We start from the raw sequence: 9,546 nt of genomic DNA on the forward strand, positions 1-9,546 counted from the left end.
AATCATCATTTATCAGTTGTGTAAGATGTCGAAATATATTTTGTTTCCAATGTTTATACTATAGTTACCATTCTGGTTCTTGTATATAATCGAAAGTAAATGTATATAGGATAATTTTTCAGAAATACTGAATATTAATTTAAAAAATCTGAGTATTTATAATTAATAATTATTATGTTTCTGCTTATGTAATCTCAGTGAAACAGTTTCAAATTTTCTACACGATTCCACGGATATCTATTCTTTAAGCAGCGTTCACACGAGGTCAACTACTGCGCGCAGTGGAAGGCCACGCCAACCTCTAAAACATCACGCGACTCCAATGGGATAGTAGTGGCAAATGGTTGTCTTATCTCAATTATTTGCCATTACCCCTTGTGGTCACGTGACCTTCCTGAAGCAGGCGTGACTTCCCATTGCGCGCACGCTGCTTTATAAAGATATAGCCTAAATTCTTTTATTTCTTAGAACTTTTATTTTTGTCGCCAAATTCGCCGCCACGGACAGGTACTTGGTATCCATTTAGCATCTATTTAAAATATTGGTAAATCTCCCTTACTATGAGACTAACGACATCAGGAAATAATATAACAGATTTGTGACAATATTGTTCTGTGTTGTTTGGATATCACGATGATTAGAATAATTGCATTCAACAGAAATAAAATGTGCCCAAGACGAAATCTTATGATTGCGCGTCCTCACTGTAAATCTTCAAATTCTGTTCAGTTTCTTTTCTTTTTGCTTAACCCCTTAATCATCATGCCGATGAATCATACGGGCATCGAATTATCGATTTCTAAACTTTTAATTTGAAATTAAATCATTCAAAGACTAATTCTTTGCAAAAGTTACGCATAATTCACAAATAAGAAATTAAGTATTCTATGGATTCTTAACAGAGCTAGTAAGATTGAAACGAAAGGTAAAATATAATAAGCTGAATTTTTCAAAAAAGTAAACCAGTTAAGGGGTTACGGATGCAATTCGTGTTTCGCTATCATAAAAAAAAAATTAACTAGCGAGACTTTATTGCAGAGTACATCGTCACTAAACTGTGAAGATTTACTTTAGTTCATATTTTTTAATAATTAATCAAAGCGATTTTCGTCTTGTTATCGGTTATTTACGAATTTTAAACCATTGCTTTGCAGATTGTGATATACGGAATCGTAGACAAGAAAAAGTTAAATTTTGAACGGAAAAAATTAATCGTTTTTTCAAGTGGAAAAGTTTAATGTACTATGTTCTGGTGAACATGAATGATAATATTCAAGTTGATCAGGAAATTGTTTAAACAGATATCGAAGCCAAGAAAGTATTTAGCAGTCAACGGGCACTTGCGTTCGAAGCCCTGAATCAGAGTGTTCAAAATACAGCGATATTCATTCACTAAATGTGGTTTATGATACCAAGCTCCTTTTCAATTTCTGTTCATTTCGATATCTAATGACTGTTATCTAAAATTATCATTGCATTAATTGAAAACTATTTATATATTTTTTTAGGCCGTCATTATTTAAGGGTCACAAAAAGTTGACTATAAACTAAGCGATCAGAAGTTCTGAGCATCACTTCGAGGAGTTCTAGAACCGGGGAATCCGCAGATGCTGAGTAGACGGAGGGATGGAAGGAGGAATTAAAAAAAAAATGAAAATAAATAAATAAATAAAATTTTAGAAGCGACGATTTAGCTTAGCTATTTAAAAAGGAAAATCAAGTACAAGGAAAGAAAAAAAAATATATATTTGTTATATTTTTATTAAGTCTTCTTTCAAACTGATTTATTCCCATCAGGAAGAATCTATTCCGTGTATAAATTTGGATAGAAAATTCTTTAGAAACAATTTTTTTATATATTAAAATTAGTTAAGCTTTTTCATATCTGAAATATTTTTAATAATCAAATATTTGAAAAAAAAACTTGTTATATTTAATTTTGCCGAACACATTTTCTTTTAACTAAAAAAGAGCACCTAATAAAAGGTATTGCCCCAGCTGTATATACTTGAAAAAAGTTGAGAATTTGAGATTAAATTTTTTTAAAAGTCCAGGGTCGAATCCAGTACAAACAATCAAAATTAAAAATTGTTTTAGCTAGTTCGGGGCATAAAATTGCCTTATATAAACTTTCAACAATAAGACCAGCATCCTTAACATGCATCTAATAAGCAAGATTAATCGAATAAATAAATAAAAGACTTATAAAAGCAATCGATAGAAAAAAATCACCACAAAATCATACCTAATATATATTTTTAATTTTTTTTAACAGCGGCAATTTTTTTTCCATTTATCCAAGAGACAAAATATATTTATTTTTTGGCATCAATATCTAAAATATTTATCTGGAAAATAATTTAAAAAAAACTCAAATAATGATTCTAGAATGAAAAACAGCGAATCCATGACCTGTATACAATGAATTATCATTTCTTTTATAAAATTCGGCATAAAAACGCTTTCAAGAATAAGATTTTTTTTTGCTTTATGCGCCCATCGAACCACTAAGAAAACTACCGTCAGATTCAAACAACTTTTACACAACTGGAAAAAAATGGAAAGAAAAACTGCGATGTGAATTATACAAATCTCATTTCAATTTTGCATGAAAACACGAACAATGTTCACAAAATTGATAATCTATAAGAAATTCAATTGATCAGATGAAAAAATTGATGATAAAAGCGAAGAGAATTAATTCATAATGATTCCTTCTTAAAAAAGTTCATTTTAATAATCTCGAATAAACGACCGAAAAGTAATGTATATTTTTATGTGTGAAGTTCAACTGGTTACCAAACAGAATACAATCTCCATCTATATTTAATGCTAATATTTTGTTACTATATTCAAAAACTTTTGATTTTTTGAAGAAAAAAAATGTCAAGTTTTGTAAACAATTCCTTTTCAGACAATTTTTTAAATCTCCTCGTAAATGTTTTTTCGTTGGCATAGAAACGCTCTTTAATAAACTTGTTTTCATAAAAAATTTTTGCTCTTAATTTTCATGTTGTAATTTGCATTTTATGGACTTTTTTCCTGTTAATATCTTTTTTTATTACATGTTTAACGTCTATGTTCTCTTGCTTTATTTTTATGAAGTAAGTCTTCAAAAATTAGTTTGCTTTGATTAAAAGAAAAGCACAAATTTTTCAAATGTTTTCTTCCTGAAATGTTGTCTTCGTTCATCTTAAATTTCTTTTTAGTATATAGAAATAATTTTTAATAAACACGTTTTCGTTCAAAGTTTTCTCCGAATTTTTATTTTTATGTTATAATTAATATTTTATAAAGTTCTTTCCAGCTAATATAAATTTTCGTTATTTATTTAATATTATACATTCTTATGCTGTTTTGAAAATGTAGATTTAATTTAATATTAATTTTTCCTGGAATATATTAAATCTTTTTTCCCCCTATTATCTCGGATTCAGTTTTGAATTTAGTACCAACTAAAACTTTCTAATGGTTATTCATTTGTATGTTATAAATATTTATGACATATTTTAGGATTAATATTTACATATTTTTATGATAAATTTTTAATGATAATTTGCATGTTTCCTGAAATAATTCGTATCGCAATTTTTATTTGCATCAAGCGCAATTATTTTTCCAAAAAATTTAACCTTGTTAGTCAAAGAATATTGAAATTATTTCGATGCGACTGTTACTGTTCTCGAAATATTGAAAAAATTCCAAAATATTCGAAATATTAAATATTCGAAAATTCGATTTTTATTTCATTTTTGCTTATTTTTCTTCAAATAAGCAAGCCTTAATATTTACAATTAAACACGGTTTGGTATTAATTTAAATTAAATCTTGTTTATTCTTTTTTATTGAATGAAAAGTGCAATATTTCCATTTAATATTTTTAGAATTCTATTAACGAATATTATATCGAAGAAAAAAATTTTTTTTAACGTTTTGACTTAATGTGACTATATTCAAGCATGTTTGCGTTTAATTTTTAATCTTTGTACAACGTAAAAAAGAATTTTAAATTGACGCATTTGTGCTAAAAAATAGCCATGTCTGTAACAAGCAATAAAATTGAAATTAATATATTCGATGCGTCTATTCCAATTTTTGCTCTAATCCAAAAAGATTAAAACGGAAACAAAACGAAGCAGCAGAAAATTTTATCACTTCTTAATTTTCATTCATACTTATAATTTACTTTAAATTAGACATTTGATATGTAGAATTTATAGAGAAAGTAGTTTTAAACTTTTAACCTTGAAATGTGCATTTCTAAAATGGCTGTCAGAATTTTTATGCGTGCATAACCTAGTTTCTGAGTATAATTGACTCGAAACTACTCAAAGAAGTTTTGAAAAGAAATAGAGTTTTTGACTGTATTGGAAAATAGTCAAGATCATAAAAAAAAACATTCTCTAAAAAATTAAAACTTTCCGAAGTGAAGTTTGCTTTCTTGCAGTCGAAGTTTCTTTATGTGTTTAAAACTCACTCAGTTAAAGCCGTAGGTGCATTTTCATATTTTAAATTTTATATTTGGGCAGCGAAATGTTAAATAATAGTTTTTCACAGTCTGGACCAATGCGTAAAGAATGTTTATAGAAATATATTAACAATGAGAGAATACTAAATTCTACTTTTATGAATAATATATTAAAGTCTAAAAGCACTATTATAAAAGAAATATTTAAAAAATATTTCATACCAAAATATCACCATATGTTATATCTATCGAGGATGAAATTGAAAAAAATCAAATCCGATCGATATTCTAACACAATAACAAATGTATATAAGCATATAAAACTACGTCAAAATGTTCTAAAAACTTTTAAACCAGCAATATACATACAATTTCATATAATTTACTATTCATAAAATGCCAAAATAAATTCCGTAGCATAAAATGTTGTAATTAAATAATTTACAAATGTTTCAAAACGTCGGTTTAATTAATATACTCAATTCTTAAAATACGTTACATTAAAAAATGTAGTGTAACTGTGCATTTATTATATATGCATATCAAGTAATTTTACCTCCATTAATTTAAATGATATTAATAACATCAAAAAATTCCATGTCTAAATTTTATGAAAAAGAAGTAATAATAAACTTCTGAAACTTAACTTGAAAATTCTACTATTAAAGTGAGAAATAACTGAATGCGAATTTTTATGAACGCATCCTACAACATATACCGCTTTCCTACAAGTTTCTAGTAGCATCAAAATGCTTCAATTTGAAATGCATTCTACTCGAATTTGAAAGAGATGCATATAGAAGACTTCCTTACCTGGAAAAAGTCGGTATTCCGGCTTTGAAAGCAAGTTTTATTTATTTATTTATTTATTTTCGGCGTTCTCAACAATTGAAGGTTCTCTCCACATGCATTGTTAGAAGATCCACGCTCATCGAACGAGTGTGATCCCAGGAACCGATTTGAAGCGAAAGCAGAAGTGCTTCCAGCGCCATCTTCATGTTGAAGCTAGAATTATGTCAGGACTTGGGGAACATTTATACTGCTCGTTTTCGAATATGCATTTTTCACAAATTTCAATATGAAGAGAGAATATTAAGAGTAATTTGAAATAGATAGTTTTGATTCTCATCTTTTTTGTTATTTTTAATATTTTTAAATTATAAAACTCGCAATTATTGCAAAAAAAAAACCGCTTTATAAATCAATATAAATTAAAAAATTTTTAAATTTTCCCTTCAAACCAACTTATATACTATCCTTATATACAACTCTTGGCACTTAATATACATAGGGAAAATTTATAAATATATTTCATAAATTATTATTTTAAACCAGGTTTAAAAAAATCTTTCATCTTAATTTTATCAGAACATTATTTTTTATAACTTCAGAGTAAATCACTATATTGTATTCTGATGTTCTTAAATGAATTCATTTAGGAAAAAATTCGAAAAGAATTTTGAACAAAGATTGTTAGGAAATTGATGCATTATTATTAGGTCTGTTTTTAGAATGTAAGAATCTGTGGAAGAGGTATTAAAATATATTATTTTAGTAGAGTATTAAATTTTATATTAGATTTGTAATGAAACCTATTTAATACGAATTTATGCTATACGAAACCAATGTTACCAATTTGCATTTAGTTTAGAAACAAACAAACTAACATTACATTTTATTATAAAAAAATATTTTAAAACAATTTTTACTAATAGTTATTTATTTTAATGAAAAAAAAACCTTTCTCATATAGCAACTATAATTCAATGAGTATTACATGTTAGTGAAACAACTATCATTGTTACTTATTTGACTTTATATAATGTAAATAGCAGTGAAATGCTAATCTGAATCACAGATACAAATGTTAATAGTTAAATTTTAGTTCATTTGCTTCCATTATTAGAGGATAATTTATAATTGTTTTGTGTTTCACGTCAGATCACGCTAGAATACATTTCTAAAATTTATTCTTAATCGAAATTGTGGAAGATGATGTTGCTCTTCCCATTTTCTTGAGTTTTTTTGGATAATTGTTTTAGTAGAATTCGATAAAATGCCTCTAGTGAACTTTCCCCCATAAGGAACCCCCCGGGGGGTACCTCGAAATGAGGATGAGATGTTTCCGGCATGGTGGTTGGATCTCGTCACCCTGGAGGGTACACTAATAGGTGGGGGATCTGGCTCCTCCCATCGATGATGGGACGTACTTCCTTCGGGGAGGGTTGTACCGTGGCCGGTGACGGCCCTTAGGACTCAACCACAGTTCCCGCCAATGTTGCTGTTGCGGCGGTCCGGTCATTCAGTTTTATGGTTTAAATCCATGTGCCTTCGGGCGGGTCGGACAGTTAGATGGTTGACTTCTCCCATAAGGAGAATTTTCTCACCTTTATTATAATTATTAGAAAGCATATTTTGGTTTTCATGAAAAAGGCATTTATTGTTATAGTCCAGAAAGCTGCTTTGTGTAGAGATTCCGAAGCTACAACACGGACAACAAATAAAGAAGTACGTTTTCAAATTAGTGGATCACCGGGAATTCCGTCCAACCTGACTTTCGGAGAAAAATCGTATCATATTCATATATTATTCGCTTAATTTAATGCTTTATTCTGTTTTAATAATGATTGGAAGAAGGGAAATGTACTTGAATTTAATAGATATGCTTTTACTTTTCCTTTGGCAGCCAAGTCTAAGGATTGTATTCCAATACAATTTTAGAAAAGGAGAATAGAATAGAATCAATCAAAAGGATAGCTTATAATTTAAAAAACAAACAAACTTGGATGGTATTTTTTAGGGCACTTGCTGAAAATTTGACAAGGGCATCAAAAATGGAAAATCAAGAAACAATACTGTAGAAACATGGGGATGCAGGGCATATATCCTGTGTCGGCCAAACCCATGTGGCCAATTCTGCACAATAAGTAAGGCATAGGCGCCACTTATTTGACATTGGAAGACACCCATTTATACATTTCATACATTATGTGAACTGTTAAACAGGTCAAAGTTTCTAGGTTAAAAGCACTGATGAAAAATTTGTTTTCATCCAATTGAAATTTTAACACAAAGGTCACGGAGTATTAATGAGAATCTATCTTTAGTTTGAAGAGACAACACCATTAAGTTTTTAGTACTTAAAACATTCTGTCGTTTTAAAAGTAATATAAATTAGGCATCATTTATTAACGAATAATGTCACTTGGTTTCAGCCTTATTCCAGCCTTAATGTAAACTCAACAGAACGCAACAGTTTTCAATAATTTCAGTTCGAGTACACCACTTGGATATCCCCGAAGCCCTCGGCGTTTTTCACGCAAATGGCAAATTACTCAAACATGCTGCTGATAAAAAACATGCTTAAAAGTTTATTATCATTTTAAACTTTGCAAATTTTTTATGTTTTTTTTTCAAATAATTTATATTTGTATAGTATAAATTGTGTCAGTCTAGTAAGCATAAAAATTGAACAATCTGGAATATTCTGTTTATATTCAGTATTTGGAATTGTTCTGACTAATCCTGGACGATTATGTTACATAACGCATGTCTACTTTATAAAGATGTAAGTATTGAAATTGAGCTGTTTACTTCTCTTTGTTACAGTTAACCCCCCCCCCCCAAATATATGAAAAGAAAAACTATTTTACAAAAAAAAAAAAAAAAAGCTTCTACATTCCGCTTTAAATTGCTTTGCACCTTTTAACGTAAATTGCAATTACCGCAACGTTCAACTATAAACGGCAAAAAGGGAATAAATCCTGTCTAATTAATATGGCGAATATACTCCGAAATAATTCCATACATATTTCGTCTGAATGTAGATAAATGAAATGCAAATATTATACTCTAGAAAAGAGAATTTTCCTCTTTTAGAGTAAGGGATAAAAAAAAATCATTTCCATTTTTTAAGTAAAAAATGTTCCATCCTTTTTTTATGTTGAATAAATTATATTTAAGATGAAATTGAAATAGCTATCCTATTTATCATAAAAAAAATTAAAGGATCACAACCACGGAAATATAAGCTTACAGCTTAAGTTATTTGTGTAAGTAATATAAGGCCGTTTAAATTGGTTTGCATGGTTCAAAGACCCCTGTTTTTTGGGTAGAACTTTTTCATAAATATTTCTCAATTTATTTGAAAGTATTAACATGGATATTTGATTTAAATTCAAATGAGGTCAAAGACCTCTGGTTAATTATAGGGGTGAAACTCTTTAAACATTTGCCTTTATGTATAGGGTGAATATAAATTTTTTTTGACTGAAACTATTATCTTTAGATTTAGTTTTGTAACATGTAAATACTATAATGGAATTTGTGGAAAAGTCAGTTACTTTAATAAATTTCAGTGCATTCGTTCGTTATAGCTCCAATATATATTCCATTTTATGATGTCTGTATGTTAAGTTACAAGCATAAGACATGTGATATATCAAATAAAAATTGTTTATCGAAATGTGATATAGTACACTCAAGCTCTATTATTATTAGTTAGCTAATAGTAAAATAACGCTAACAAAGATGAATTAAATTTTTAGCGGATTGCGATGCTCGAAGGATAGAACCTGGGATCTTGTAGTTCGCAGTCCAGTAACATAACCATGATAACAAAACAATTGCTCGGGTAGCAGAGCTGTTAATTGGCTTATATGCTATTCACCACAGACTCTCCCTCCAGTGAGTCGGAGGTGAGACAAACGATATGGCTGTTGAATGATGATGTATTTATTAGCTATTGTCTAAAGGGCTTGTACCCAGTTGAGTAGCGAGTGTGTGTGTGTTTGCTGATGTTGCGTCACGTAAGTGTGACGACTTTGGGTTGCTACGTCAAGTGAGTCTGGCGACTTTGGTTGCCGGTAGATGGCGCCACAACAACTGTATGAAGACTGAAGGTTCATTGTCCGAGGTCACCAATTTAGGGGATTGATATGAGCGAGGATAGAACCTGGGATCTTGTAGTTCGCAGTCCAGTAACATAACCATGATAACAAAACAATTGCTCGGGTAGCAGAGCTGTTAACTGGCTTATATGTTATTCATCAAAAATTCTTTCAAACACTAAAATAAGA

General features: G+C 29.3%; 1 protein-coding gene across 1 annotated transcript in view; it reads right to left on the minus strand.

Annotated features, from left to right (window-relative positions):
• The window catches only part of LOC129965656 (cAMP-dependent protein kinase inhibitor gamma-like), a 100,777-nt gene extending 95,361 nt beyond the window's left edge, over nucleotides 1–5,416 (minus strand). Inside the window, exon 1 of the mRNA XM_056079742.1 lies at nucleotides 5,282–5,416. The gene's annotated coding sequence lies outside the window, so the exon portion shown is untranslated. The remainder of the gene's footprint in view (nucleotides 1–5,281) is intronic.
• Between the last annotated feature and the right edge of the window lie 4,130 nt (nucleotides 5,417–9,546).

Source organism: Argiope bruennichi, chromosome 4, assembly GCF_947563725.1.
Source record: "Argiope bruennichi chromosome 4, qqArgBrue1.1, whole genome shotgun sequence".
NCBI lineage: Eukaryota > Metazoa > Arthropoda > Arachnida > Araneae > Araneidae > Argiope > Argiope bruennichi.